Below are 15,662 nucleotides of genomic sequence, written 5' to 3' on the forward strand. Positions count from 1 at the left end.
GGATGGGGTGGATCTGCTGGGGGGGAGGGGGGGGGGTCCCAATTGATCAAATGTCCTCCAGTACCCTATGGAAAGTCAAGGTTTCAGATGAAGTCATCCCAGCTCAAAACGGAACACGTGTCCTTCGCCTGCACTTCAAAACCTGAAAGAAGCAGGGTGCGGGGCACATGCCTATGATCCCAGCAGCTGGGGAGGCTGAGGCAGGAAGACAGCAAGTTCAAAGTCAGTCTCAGCAACTTAGCAAGGCTGTAAGCCACCTAGTGAGACACTGTCTCAAAATAAAAAGGGCTGGGGATGTGGCTCAGTGGTTAAGTGCCCTTGGTTTCAATTCCCAGTACAAAAAAAAAAAAAAAAAAATCTAAAAGAATGATTCTGGAGTCTCCACCATGGAGAACATAATGTTGTTAGAAAAGAAAGTTCTAGCATTCTGTTGAAATAATCTAATTTAATTCTTGGCCTGAAGGCAGTACCTGGTATAAGAGAACTTTTATTGAAAATAATCAACATCTAGAGTTGGTCAGTTAATTTTTTTTAATGCAATTGGTATAAAATTCCATTGAAAACCCCCAAATAACAGTGTCTTAAATAAGTCGGAAAGTCATTTCTCTCCCTTATAAATATAGCGCAGCCTGGAGTTATGCAGTTCAGGCTACCAGAGCATCTCTCTGTCCATCAGAGACCTGGACACTGCCTCTCTTTTTGTTTTCCTCCATACCAGGCTTCCAACTCACTGTTGAATGTAGCTGCCTGAGCTCCAACTATCACATCCATATTCCAATGGAGAGGAAGCAGGGAAAGACAGGCACATTCCTTCCCTTGAAAAGCACATTCCTTCCCAGGTTGAGCAACCCTTGGATAAAAACTTCCAGGAGTTGTGCACAGTACCTTCCCTTATCCCTTTGACTAGAACTTACTTAAATAGCAATCCTTACGAGAAATGAGGGCTGAAAAATCTTGTCTTCCCTCTTAGGTTTTATGTCAGACAGTAATTGGAAAGTTGTGTTTCCAAGGAAGAAATAAACAATGGCTATAGGGACAACTTTATATAATTCTCACACTAACAAGTCACTATGTAATCTTAAATCTTTACACCTTTTTTTTTTTTTTTGATACTGGAGATTGAACCCAGGGGCACTCAATCCCTGAGCCACGTCCCCAGCCATATTTTGTATTTTATTTAGAGACAGGGTCTCACTGAGTTGCTTAGGGCCTCGCTGAGTTGTGGAGGCTGGTTTTGAACTGGCCATCCTCCTGCCTCAGCCCCCTGAGCCACTGGGATGACAGGTGCACGTCACCATGCCCATGGAGACTGAATGAAGAACTTCTGTTCTCTTGAATTTCTTCTTCACAAAACGCTCTCTGTTGGCTACTCCCACAGCCATGCCCAGCCACGCTATGGCCTGGTGTTCACCACGGTGGGTCTGCCCCTTCCAGACTCTACAATCTCTCTCGACTTCCAGAGAAGGAAACTGAGATCCAGAGAAAGTGAGCGGGTTTCCAAGCCTGAGAAGCACAGTGCACCTTCCCAAGGCCTCCACGCTTTCCAGCCCCCTCCCACTGCTCCCTAGGTCAGAGGCTCCAAAAGCACTAGACAGGGCTACCTCACAGACTACACCTTAACACCCCCAACCCCAGCCCCCCTGAAGGCCAGGGGCACACCCCCAAGTCAGGGTGACAAGAAGAGACACGTTCACGTGGCTGTTCATGGGCACATGTCTCAAGACTCAGGAGTGAGTTTTTTGAGGTTGTAGGTGATGGGGTTTTATAATTGCTTTCTTGTGGTCTGTTCAATCACACTATTACAAATGTCTGTCTTGCTTATATCCATGGGCAAGTCTAAGGAAACAATTAAGAATGTAAGAGAGCCGGGCAAGGTGGCACACATCTATAATCCTAGTGACTTGGGAGGCTGAGGCCGGAGGATCACAGATTGGAGGCCAGCCTCAGCAACTTAGTGAGGCCCTAAGCAACTCAGCAAGAACCTGTCTCAAAATAGAAAATAAAGGAGGCCAGGGATGTGGTTTAGTGGTTAGACAACCCTGGGATAAATCCGGGTACAACAAAGAAAGAGAGGGAAGAATCATCAAGTTAAGTGCATTCCTCAAAAAGCTGCCTCCAAGTGCAGGCCCAGCAATCCTGTGTCACCGCAGTCTTACAAATAGCACATCTGGAAAGCCATTATCGGGCACAACACTTAAGGAACAAAACTGCGTATATTTTATTATCATTATTGCTACTGTGGGTTGAATATAGTGTCCCATACCCCCAAAACATGCGGGAAGGAAAGATGTATTCCCTTCCCGCTAAAAAGGATGCATCTCCCTGGACCCTCTAAATGCGATCTTGTTTGGAAAAAAGGTCTTGGAGATGTTATGAAGGCTCTTGAGATGAGATCATCCTGGGCTAGGGGTGGCCTAAGTCCAATGCCAAGACTTTACAGAGGAAGACAGGAGCCTGGGGTGAATGTCATGTGACCGGAGGCTGAGATCCACCAGCCTGAGACACCAAGAGCTACCAGCAGCCATAGAAGCTCAAAGGGAGGCACAGGGCAGATTGGGCCTCGGGCCCTCTAGGGGGAGCTTGCTGACGCCTTGAGTTTGGACTTTTAACCTCCAGAAATCAGAGTAGATAGATTCCTGTTCTTTTTTGAAAAAGTCACTCAATTGCTAGTAATTTGTTATAGCAGCTCCAAAAACCTAAGACATCTATGTGAAACTATATGGAAAGCAAAGACTACAAAGAAATCACACCTTGCTGGGTGCAGTGGCCCATGCCTGTAACCCCAGCGGCTCAGGAGGCTGAGGCAGGAGGATTTCAAGTTCAAAGCCAGCCTCAGCAAAAGCAAGGTGCTAAGCAACACAGTGAGACCCTGTCTCATAATAAAATACATATTAAAGAACAAGGTCTGGGGATGTGGCTCAGAGGTTAAGAGCCCCTGGGTTCAATCCCTAGTAACAAGAAATAAGGAATCACACCTGAAAACTAGGAGGACTCATCTTTGGGGAATGGAGTTTTTTATTTCCTTTATTTCCTAATCACTTAACTTTGTTGATTTTTTTTTCACTGTGTATACATTTATGATCTAACAACTTGATCAAAACTGATATAAAATCAGAAATGAACGTGCCTTAAAATTCTGTTAGCACCAGGATTGAGAAAATAATTTTTTCCATTACCCTAAATCCCTAACGGTTGGACACATCCATTAGTTGTTCTACACCTAGAACCCAAGGAACATACTGATGTGCCCTTCCCCGTGGCTACAAAGGGTCGAGGTCCAAGGGGAAGCCGACATTCCCCAGTAATCTACTGTCTCCAAATGTGGGGCTTCACAAAGATCAAAGGAACCTGTCACTGCGATTTCCAAATGATTCAATAAGTCACTGGAGAGGTGCCAAAGGCCCAGTCATCAAGGATGCAAATGACAAGGAGCACCCCCGGGTGCCTGGTGGAAGAACAAAAGACTCAGAGAAATCATCTCATTGAAGTAATTTCATAGAGAAGAAAGAGAGCCCCTGCCTTCTCTTAATAAATCCCCCGGAGGCCTGATCTCTCCGCCCTGCAAGTGGGGACGTCCATGGTGGGTGTTCTACGCACACATAATATCGAGCCTGCTTTTAAGAACCGTAAACAGCAGCTTCTGCATCACCAAGTAGTTTACCAAACATAAAATCAAATAAGGGCACTCATTAAATGCCTTCCACGGGCAAACGTGCTTGTGTCTGTTTGGTCACCTTGACACCCAGATGGCCCAAGTGGCGGGAAGCCCAGGTTCCAAAGCACAGGGCCACTGGCTGGCCGAGGGCCACCTCGTTCATCTTGATGCATGTTGATTCTAGCTGGCTGCAGAGGGGCTGCCGGGAACTCCCTCCCTCGGCCGATCCCTTTTGTGGAGATTTCTTCTAGAAAACATGATGCAAATGGCATTTATAAGATGTCCTGATGCCGCCCAAACGGAACCCCAGGGATATTCACTGGCTGAAGGGGGCTTCCCTGGAATAGAGGGAGATCTGATTAGAAAACCAGGAGCGACCCCCCCAGAACAGGAAATCTTGTTGGGCTTGGGTCCCCTTGTCCCAAAGTGGCACCTGCCAGACACCTCAATGTCACCCCAGCTGCTTTGACAGGAGTCTCACCTTAAAGATTGCAGCCCCCAGAAAAATCAGCTCACCCAAGAATTTATGTCCACAGCAGACACTCATCAGATCCCACCCCCCAGGCCCCTGAGAACACAAGATGGTGTCCCCCAACACACAGTTTTATCTTTAGACTCAGAGACTCAATTTGCCAGAACTAAACACCCTCTTTTGGTTAAAGACTTAACATCATTTCTTTTTCTTAGCTGTAGATGGACACAATACATTTATTTTATTTATTTATTTTTATGTGGTTCTGGGGATCGAACCCAGTGCCTCACACGTGCCAGGCAAGCGCTCTGCCACTGAGCCCCAACCCCAGCCCAGGACAAGCCATCTTGAGCCCCAAAGATCTGGGTTCCAATTCTAACTCCACCACCTGCTACCTGTGTGAACGATGGCTCCTAATTTTCTTATATTTAAAAAGTAGAAAATAAAAGACATACCACAGAAGATGGTTTTCAATATAACAGGAAGTAGTTGGAGCATGCAGGAAGTCAGGCGCAGAGTAGGGATGCAGGGATGCAGTAGCATTAGCTCCTTCCTCACACCATCTCCCAGACAGGGAGGATTCTGCTGCTTAGATGACCTGCCCTGCACAGCGGTCCCTGCCCAGCAGGGACTTTGTTCCAGTCTGCCACTCACATCATCCTTCCAGGCATATACATTATTCACTCACTAGTTACTTTCAAAACAACAAAGAATGTCAATAAGCAAGGCAGGCCCCGGGGTAGGACTATAGAGAAGGGTGAGGACTGTGGAAAAGTTGAACACACATATTTCATCTAAACGCAAAGAAGAAACCGTAAGAAGAGAGTTGCTAGATATTTTCAATTTCCCAGAGGCAGCCCAAATCTGCACTTGGACACACACTCAGATGTTCACAACCAACTGAACATTTCAATCTTGTGCAAAGCTAAGAAAATCCACACGCAGGCCAGATCTAGCCTCAGGAGTTGCCAGAATGTGACCTCACGTTCACATACTATAGAAAGACCCTTGTTTCTCATGCCTCAGGAGACAGAAAACTTGGGCTTGAAGACTTGTGTTGGGGTCAATGGAGAAGTGTAGCCAGGTGCACACTCACAAGAACTCACATGTTCTAGGTGGGCTAGAGGAAGGCATAATACGTAGAATCAATCCCATGTCAATGACATGGATTCTCATCTTGGACTTGAGATTTCAAGATCCAGTTGGTAAGGATTCGGGGCCCAAAAGAGTCCCCTTCTTGTATACTGACTCCAGGGCTGCAGTTGGAAGTGATCTTCCTCTTACTGTTAGCAGACTCCTCTGTCCTCAGCCAAACAGATGGTGAGAGCCCAATTCCACCTACTCCGTTTCACCTGAAGTCTATGTGCCCCTAAATGAGGGCGTGACATGCCATGTATACTACTCCATCAGGAAGTCTCATTCCCTCAAAAACGGATGCCCCACGTGAGGGCAGGGGGTAACTCTACTATATTTTATTGCATAATTTCTGCCCCTGATTCTTTTCAGTCCAAAATTTGGCTTATAACCTTGTACTGCATCATCTCACCTAGTACATGTCTGTTGTCAGTCCATTTAAAAGGTTAACAGCAGCGCCAGGCACAGTGGTGCACGCCTGTAATCCCAGCGGCTCAGGAGGCTGAGGCAGGAGGATCACGAGTTTGAGGCCAGCCTCAGCAATTTAGCAAGGCCCTGAGCAACTCAGTGAGACCCTGTCTCTAAATAAAATACAAAAAAATGCTGGGGATGTGGCTCAGTGGTTGAGGGACCCTGAGCTCAATCCCTGGTGCCAAAAAAAAAAAAATTCACGTTATAGTTGCATCCCATATTTTTGCAAAAAAAAAGGCATAAAATCTGCAACAGTTATGCAGTAAAATATCTCCTCTCTTCAGAGCTCAGTCCATGAGCCAAGAATTGTCACTGCCATTTATCCAAGGAAGGGCTTCCGCTCACGGTGCAGAAGTGGCTTTTTATCTGTCACAGGATCTACCATTTCTAGGGTCCTAAATGAGCATCTTCTTGTTCCTCATTCATCCCTGTTTCCACTGAACCTTCTGAAACCAGAGCACCCGTCAAGCCAGGCCACTTGCGGTGTACAGAAGGACACACATGGCAGGCATCGTCCCACTTAATCCCCAAAACCACCGCAGCAGACAAGTAACGGCATCCCCATTGTACTGAGGAGTAAAACAAGGCTCAGAGAGGTTAAGTCATTGGCCCATGACAGTCAGCCAGTAAGAAGCAGAACCAAGGCTGTATCCCAACAATCCGTCCCTTTGGCCACGTCCCTTTGGCCACTCAGCGTCATGCCCCACATAAGCTCTTAAAAGCTTCAAAGCGGTTTTTCTAACACTAGCTAGAAACACATTTCTCCCCAGAGATCATCCCCCAGGATACTCCATATATAGGCAGGTAGAGTCCCTCTGACCTCAAAAGACCAGAACTCTAGGAATCCATTCTCGCCAGGGAATGCTCCCTCACTCCACAGGGAGAGCCCTCAGGGCCCTCATTAATGGCAGGGGTGAAGGATAACCTTTGAGCCTTCTTGAACCAAAAAAAACAACAACAACAACAAAAAAACAAACAAACAAACAAAAAATACCCAGCATTTTCATTAGGTCTTCCTTCCTCCCACTACCCTCAAACTATGGAGGCATTAGGATGAATGATCACCTCTCAACAAAATGTGGGTATTACTTTCAGGATTTAAGATAAAGAAATGTATTTCTGGGGGGTAAAAATGAGACTGACTGCTGGGCACAGGGTGCACACCTGTAATCCTAGCCATTCGAGAGGCTGGGGCAAGAGGATGGCAAGTTGGAGGCCAGCCTCGACAATTTAGTGAGACCCCATCTCAATTAAAAATATAAACAGGCCAGGCACAATTTTGCATGCCTGTAATCCCAACAGCTTGTGAGACTGGGACAGGAGGACTGCAAATTCAAAGCCAGCCTCAGCAACTTAACGAGGCCCTGTCTCTAAATAAAAATACAAAATAGGGCTGGGGATGTGGCTCAGTGGTCAAGTGTCCCAGAGTTCAATCCCGATACCCAAAAAATAAAAAATAAAAATAAATAAAACGGGTTGGAGATGTCGCTCAGTGATAGAGCACCCCTAGGTTCAAATCCTAGTACCCGTACCCCCCCCCCCCAAAAAAGATGGCTGATCTCCATGCGGCCATGACTCCTCACTTTTCATCAGGCACAAGTTGTCACTAGGGGTGATTAAACAAGGATTAATTACCAGCTTGCTACAAGAGCTGAGATGTTTTAACAGTGCTGCCCAGAGAGCACACAAATACACTCATACTTCTGAAGGACTGAGGGTGGAATTTGGCACCATTTCTTTGGAGGACAATTTGGCAAAGAGCTCTTAAAATAGTAAATGTTCATATCCTCTGACCTGGAGATTCCAGTTATGCTACAGAAACATAATTGGGGAAATAAACACAGGCATGTTTTAGCACAAGAAAAGTGGTTGTTACAGTACACAAACAGCAGATCCCATCAATGTGGCTGTTGACAGAGAAATTTTTAGCTCTATAAAAAATCCATGTAATGGATTCTAAAAGCTAATAAAGGTATTAGACTTTTACAGACTGATACGGAAAGATGTCCAGAAAGTATTCCTAGGTTTCATGAAAAGAGAAAATGAGGTAAGACAATCCATGGAATGCTTATTTTCTGTCATGTTAATAAATACTAATTTCAATGAATCAGAGGAAATAAATACCAATCTGTACACACTATATCATTCTAGCTTCAGGGTCAGCAAACTGATTCAAAACCCTGTCAAGTAGTAAATACTTAGTTTTTCCAGCTGCAAGTTAGTTTTAACTAAGCAACTTGGTCATTGCAAATGCAGCCCAAGATGCCACTAAATCAATGGGTGTGGCTGTGTTCCAATAAAACTTTATTCATGGACTTTAAAAATGAAATTTCATGTGCTACAAAATGTTCTTTTTTTTTTACTCCCCCCCCCCCCCCCGCAAATATGGAAAAATATAAGCTAGATGTGGTGGTGCATTCCTGGAATCCCAGAGAAACTGGAGGCTGAGGCAGAAGGATCATCAAGTTCGAGCCAGCCTGGGCAACTTAGCAAGACCTTGTCTCAAAACAAAAAAATAAACAAAAAGTGGCTCAGTGGTGAAGTGACCCTGGGGCACAATTTCAGCTACCAAGAAGAAAGAAAAAAAAAAAAAAAAAGGGAAGAAATAGAAAGAGAGGCTGGGGGTGGAGCAAAAGGGTAGAACACCTCTGGGTTCCATCCCCAGTACTAAATAAAATAAAAACACAAAACCAAATAAAAAGGTAAAAGCCATTCTGATTTTGTCCCACCAGCTACAGTTTGCTAACTCCAGACCTCAAAGGTGCAATTAAGAAAGGTTTTCTCTTTTATGAAAGGTATGCTTTATATGTGCATGTGATTTTACTATCTGTAACAACAGTAATAGCTATTACAAAATCAGAGATAATAATACAGATATCTCAGACTGAGTTGATTTTGTTTTCCAAGAGAAAACCCCTATCAAGATACTTTAGCTTCTGCCAAATACGGTGGTGCACACGCCTGTACTCCCAGCAACTCGGGAGGCGGAGGCAGGAGGAGCAAGTTTGAGGCCAGCCTTAGCAACTTATTGAGACTCTGATTCAAAATAAAAAGGGCTGGGAAATGGCTCAGAGGTAGAGCTTCCCTGGGGTCCAATCCCTAGAACCAATAAAAAACAAAACACAACAAGGGACCTCACCTTCTCTCAGACATGTTCAAATAGGTGGGCCAACCAGCAGCCTTAGCTGCTAAGCATCTTCCCTGGCTGGAAGGTTCCAAAAACCAACTGTGTCTGTCTGTCTGTCTCTCATACACACACTTTCCTTGTTTGGCCTACCCATCATGGGCTGAGAGTGTTTTTCCTTCCAGAGCAAAATCATCAGCGGGAACCCACTTCTAATCCAATTTGCAATCCTCTGCAGGAAACCAGGACTGCGTCACCCCCCAAATTGCGGGCCCCCGTCATCCATCCCCAGAATCGCCAGGGCAACCGGGGAGGGGCACTGCTTTGCAGGCGCAGGCTTGGCTGGCCCAGCCCCAGCCCCAGCCCCAGCGCTGCTTCTGGAGCAACGGCGACGCGGCCAAAGCATGCGCCTGGAAGGGCCTTGTCCAGAGACAAACCGCGCCGCACAATCACGCCGACCTCAGGGGCCAGCCCCGCCCCCGGCTGGGGCCAGCCCCGCCCCGCTTCCCAGGTCAGCTGCGCCCAGCGGGGGCTGCAGGGGACCCGCTGACTGCCCGCCTTCTGATGCTCCAGCCAATCTACAGTCATCAGCAAGTGGCGACATTGAGGGGATTACAAGGGGCTTAGAAGCCACTGGAGATTCATTGATGTGGTGTCACAAGCCTCATGGCCACATGCCCTTTAGGAAGGGCTTTGGTCTGTCCAGGGTTCTCGGTGGCCTTTGATCTTACCACCCCTCTCTCCACGTGGTGGGGACGTTGCCTCCACCCCGATTCCACGCCACTTTGTTCTCAGCTACTTTTATTCTTAAACCTAAAAGAGTGCGGTGCATATTCTTCCAGCGGGACAGAGCAGGGGTCACCCACTGCCTGGAAGGAGCCGGGCACTGAAGAGTCGTGGGGGTGCGCACGGGACCCTCGGCCGCAGCTACCCCGCTTTGCGGTCCACGAAAGATCCCACTGCGGAGGGTCAGCATTCGGACCTGCACCTGCTCAGCTACGCTTTATTTGTGAGCGCTGAAATTTGAATTTCATATAATTTTTAAGAATGCTCCTTCAGGATCTGCAAACTCCAGTGACTTCCAGTACCTGGGAGGGGACCGAAATATTCAAACAAGTCCTTGAACTAATTGGCACACTGGGAGACCGGGGTGAGTCCACAAAACACCCATCTAAAGGGAAACCACTCATGTCCTGCCAGTTATTGGAGGTGCAGGACCGCTCGACAGATGTGACATCTCTGGTGGTGGCTGTGTTTTAATGGTACTGGGGATGGATCCTGGGGCCTTGTGCATGCTGGAAAAGTGCTCTCTCACTGAGCTGAACCCCACAAAGAAAGTTAAAAATCTGAATATTAGAAAAAGTTCTCTTAGCCAAGTTCAAAGCCAGCCTCAGCAACGGACTGAGGCCTAAGCAACTCAGTGAGACTCTGTCTCCAAATAAACTATTAAAAAGGGCTGGGGATGGGGCTCAGTGGTCCAGTGCCCCTGAGTTCAATCCCTGGTACAAAAAAAACACAACTCTCTTACTTAATATGTTCTACAGACCAAACAACACCCATCTGCAGAGTGGATGTGACGTGGGAGCCTCTGGTTTGTGACCACCGCCTAAGTCACAAGAAGCGTCCAGCCACAGGAAATGAGCCTCGGTTCTGGAACTGAATCACTGCCCCAGCCTGGTGACCCTGGCTACGTTATTTAACAATCAAGAGCCTCAGTTTCATTAACAGGAAAATAATCACTTTGATCTCACAGGGCTTGGTGAGGATTAAAAGAAAATGTGTGTTAAACAGGGGGACATGACACCTTCATGGGATAAATCCTCATTGATTGCCAATGTTTTTGTTTTTTTTTTTTGGTACCGAAGATTGAACCCCAGGGGTGCTTAACCACTGAGCCACATCCCCAGCTCTTTTTATATTTTATCTAGAGACAGGGTCTCATTGAGTTGCTTAGGGCCTCCCTGAGTTGCTGAGGCTGGCTTTGAACTCACGATCCTCCTGCCTCAGCCTCCCGAGCCGCTGGGATTATAGGCATGCCCCAGGGCGCCGGCTTTGATTGCCAATGTCACAGTACTATTATTACTATAATTCTTCTTCAGTTTTGGACACGCATGGAACAATTCTACACTGTAAAAATGGCTCTTTTTCTCTCCCTTCTCAAACTGGTTGCAAATAAGCAAGCCCACTGGCCCCCCTTGGAGAGGCCTCTTGTAGCAGATACACCAAGTGCCTAGTTTTTAATGACTTGGTTCCAGCCACAGTCCATGGCGCTGCCATCCTCTTCCTGTTAATGGACATTCTTCTGCAGCCTGGCAATCTGGGGCTTCCCCTAGGCGACAGGGAGGTGATGGTTCTTCCAGGCTGGGCCACCTGTAGAGAGCAGAGGCCAGGTTTGCTCTCCAGCTGCCTTACCTTACATCAGTGGAGGGGAAAGGCCAGGCATCTGCTCTCCAAGACACACAAACCCTTGATCAGTTTTGTTTTTAGAATTTCTAAAAATTCCCAAATTTGCCACCTAAAGGTATGCATCACAATGAAAACACAGAGATTAGGGTCACCCAGGAAAAATCCCCATAAAATGGAACAGATTTGAACAAGAACATGGGCATCTTTACTCCCCCTGAGGAAGACCCAAGGTGGGGAAAGCTGTCTGCCATCCATGGTGCTTTGACCTGGTGCCTCTCCATCTTCAGGGGCACCTGAATCAGCCAGGGCTCTTGTTCCAGCTCAGATTCTGGTTTAGTGGGTCTGGGTCAAGGCCAAAGCCCATGCATTTAAAAAAAATTTTTTTTTAATTATAGATGGAGAAAATACCTTTATTTTATTTATTTTTTTTTATGTGGCACTGAAGATTGAACCCAGTGCCTCACACGTGCTAGGAAAGCACTCTACCACTGAGCCACATCCCCAGCCCTTTTTTATAGTTTATTTAGAGCCAGGGTCTCACTGAGTTGCTTAGCACCTCACCATTGTTGAGGCTGGCTTTGAATTTGCAATCCTCCTGCCTCAGCCTCCCCAGCCGCTGGGATTACAGGGGTTTGCCACTGCACTCGACTGAGACGACGCATTTTTAAGAGGCTCCCCCAAGACAAATCAAGGATGCTACCTGCCCCTGCACCTGCATGAATCAGCACGGCCTTGGCTTCATTTAGGTCTCTGCTCAAAAAAACACCTCCTGAGAGGGTCCTTTCCTGATGGCCTTATCTAAAGTGTCACTGCTTGTGGAATGGGGTCCTGGATCCCATCTGTTTTGTTCTTTGCTGAATCCCCAGCATCAGTGGAACACCTGGTACCAAGCAAGCACTCAAATATTTGTCCAGTGCACAGATCCCAGTGTGACAAGCAAGCAAAATGAAACTCGGGGAGCCGAAGCCATGTGTCCAAGGTCACACAGCTAATCAAAGCCAGAACAGAGGCTGGGCCTGCTCTGTCTGCACTTCAAAGCCCTAGGTCTCTCCACCAGGCCAAAGGGAAACAACGTCTGTTTACAGCAGGCTTCCTCCGGAGAACTCGAGGGTCTTCCTGCTGTGAGGCAGTAACACAGTTCTGCATGCTGTTTTTTAAGAGCTGCCTGGTTATGTGGACAATGACTGGAGAGGACCAGAGTGGAAGCAAAGAGATCTGTTCAGAGGATGCCACAGTGGTCCAGGACGATGCATGGCAGTCCCAGGGTTCCTCTATATTTATTTATTTATGTATTTGGTACCAGAGATTGAACCCAGGGGTGCTTACCCACTGAGTCACATCCTCAGCTCTTTGCATATTTTATTTAGAGACAGGGTCTCACTGAGTTGCTTAGGGCCTCGCTAAGTCGCTGAGGCGGGCTTTGAATTCACGATCCTCCTGCCTCAGCCTCCAGATTCCCTGGGATTAGAAGCATGCCCCTCCACACTCGGTTGGTTCCTTGAGACTTGGGGTAAGAGGAGTTCTACTCTCCTAGGGTCAGAGCCAAGGCAGCCTTCCTGTTAGGTCTCTATCAGGCCTATTGGGGCCCAACCCTCCCTCCAGGGGGTTCATGGTCTCCCAAGGCAGAGGAGGGTAACATGGATTTCAAACTGCCAAGAAGAAAATTGTGGTATAACACAAAAGGTCACCCAACAGTACACCCGTGGGGGAAAAGGAGGAGCGGCTTCCTTTCCAGCAATGGGTGGAAATGCTATGAAAAACCCTCTTCATGGGTCAAAGCGAAGCCCTTCTGCTGCTAGCAGGGAAATGGCTTCAACATGAAAATCCTTCCCACCCCAATGAGAGGGTCTCTCTCCAAAGGAAAAGCTCCAGAGTCGGCTGAAAATCAAGCACTGTCTTTCCATCACAAAATGAGTTGGGTTAAATGTCTTAAAATTCTCATCGCAAGTTCAAAGCCAGCCTCAGCAACTTAGAGGCCCTAAGCAACTTAGCAAGACCCGGTGTCTAAATAACACACAAAAAGGGCTGGGGATGGGGCTCAGTGGTTAAGCTCCCCTGGGTTCAATCTGAGGCTTAAAATCCTCCAAGAAGCTGTGGTCATGAGGTCTCAAGGGACCTCAGACACCTAGCATCCTCAAAGACCCTATAAGTCCTCCTGAGTAACAGTTGGGAGGAAGCTCAAAATAGTTAACAAAATGAGTGAATATTTCCTGCATACCTGGGAGTAGGCAATGCTAACCACATCTCCCCTCATCCCTGCAATAAGCGTGTAAGGGAAGTGCCCTTGTTCTTCCCACTGAACAGCTAGGGAAACTGAGAACCCCGGAGTGTTAGTGACTGACCAGGGGTCAGAGGTCAAGCAGGAGGGGAGGACAGGCACCAAGCTACACGCCCACACTGCAGCACTACCCACAGGCCTCTGGTGGGAGCTGAGCCACAGGCAAGGGAGGGGAGGAAAGGGAAAAGTTGGAACCCACCTACCCTGCCCTGCCTCATCCTAGTTAGAAAGCAAATGGATTTAAAAGGAGGCAACAGAGCCAGGCACAGTGGCACAACCCTGTAACCCCAGCGGCTAGGGGAGCTGAGGCAGGAGGATCCCCAGTTCAAAGCCAGCCTCAGCCACAGTGAGGCCCTAAGCAACTCAGTGAGATGCTGTCTCTAAATAAAACACAAAATAGAGCTGGGGATGTGGCTCAGTGGCCAAGTGCCCTGAGGTCAATCCCTGGTACCCAAAAAGAAAAAAAAAGGGGGGGGGGAACCATCAGTCTTCTCTCTTACATTGGGTTTGTAAAATAAGTCTTCTACACCCAGTCCCATGTATGACCTGTGATCACACAGGAGCCCAGCACAGCCCACACAGGAGCCCACCTACTGGGGTATAGCATTGGCACTATTGATGGACACCAACGTCTGCCAATTACATATTTATAAGGTCGCCTGGCTGGACTGTGACACAGGAGTTATTAAATGCTCCAGAGCATCAGGGTTGCGCTCAGTGCCCTGAGACAAAGGCAGAAGGGCTGCCAGACCCATCCAAGCTGGAACAAAAGCATTTAATTTCTGAAGAAACTGACGGCGGGTTTACGTAGAACTGGGTGCTGGGCACACATGACCCACGAGACCCAGGAAGAAAACCAAAGTAGACTTTCCTCCCTGGCACCCAGAAACAGCAGCGCCCTTGCCAGCAGCGTAGGACAGTAGGAAAGGCGTACACATCCAGACAGAATGCTACCAGGCAGCAGTCTGCGCTCACTGTCTCCTTCCTTTGAATGAAGACACCGAGGAGAATTGACCTCTTCTCTTTCCATCGCCAAACGGACAGCCCGTTCGCCTGCACCCCAACTTTTTTCCCAAGCAGTGCCCCAGCAGCCAGATGCACTGGAAGGACACTCAGATCCCTCGACTCCCAAACAAAACCATTCCGCTCCAGGCTGACTCTGCCTGGAAGTCAACATGCAAGGCACATTAATAAGAAACATCTGGCCACCGAAGACGGTTGACACAGCACAGGCGGGCAGTGGTGGATTTGTGGTCGGGACCCAGAGTTACAGGGACTGAATTGAAAACACCAGCCAGTCCAGGCAGTGCTCCACACTGCTGTGCTGTGGCACTTGGTGACGCTACCATGCCATGCCCGGGTTGAGTTGTTTGGGGCCTAGTTACCTAGGCACAGCGTGGTGCCAAGCTTCTCAAGCTCTCCCATCAGGGAAATGTAGCCTGAACCGGGCTCTCCTGCGTCCTCCCATGTCTGGCCACCACTTCCACCTTGAATATTTGTAGCAGATGTAGCCCGGCTTTTAAAGGCACAGACTTTGCATTCTTTCCATGTGACTTACAAGTCAGATTGAAAAGGGGAGAATTTTATTTACTTTTCTCCCTGCAGTGTTGTGCGGGTTTTAAAGAGTCCTACCTCCATTTATGCAAGGCGAACCCAGGACACTGGTCACCGCAGGCGTTACATGGCTGGCCTCTCTCTATCCGCCCCAGTCCGGTCAACTTCAAAACAAAAAGATAACACAGGCCACGTGTGAAGATGAGGGCTTCCTCCAAAACCCCACTGTGCCCCAGATAGGATGGCCTGCCTCTTCCACCCCACCTCCTGGGATCTGAGTCAGGGTTCCTCTGCTATGTGGGGGCCTGGGTTGGGGGGCTGCCAGTGCCCCAAGGGTGGTCTCCTGCCTAAGACAAGGCTGCAGACCCAGGTGGGCTGTCTCCAGTATCAAAGCACCAAGAAATGGCTTTGGCTGGGGCTTTGTCTCCCCCCAGACACATTGGTCACAGGTTTCTAAGAAACAAAAGCAAGATCCTTCGGTTCCCCCAGAGAGTGCCCGAAAAGGGACTCTCGGGCGCCTGCCGTGGTCCAGGCTGCTGCTCCTGGGAAAGGGGTAGCAAAGGACAGC

The 15,662-nt window shown here is 48.0% G+C and overlaps 1 protein-coding gene across 1 annotated transcript in view; it reads right to left on the bottom strand.

Annotated features, from left to right (window-relative positions):
* The window catches only part of Prickle2 (prickle planar cell polarity protein 2), a 330,973-nt gene extending 315,697 nt beyond the window's left edge, over positions 1 to 15,276 (bottom strand). The window contains exon 1 of the mRNA XM_048801221.1: positions 15,173 to 15,276. The gene's annotated coding sequence lies outside the window, so the exon portion shown is untranslated. The remainder of the gene's footprint in view (positions 1 to 15,172) is intronic.
* Positions 15,277 to 15,662: the final 386 nt, after the last annotated feature.

The sequence above is a fragment of the Marmota marmota genome, unplaced genomic scaffold (genome assembly GCF_001458135.2).
Source record: "Marmota marmota marmota unplaced genomic scaffold, marMar, whole genome shotgun sequence".
NCBI lineage: Eukaryota > Metazoa > Chordata > Mammalia > Rodentia > Sciuridae > Marmota > Marmota marmota.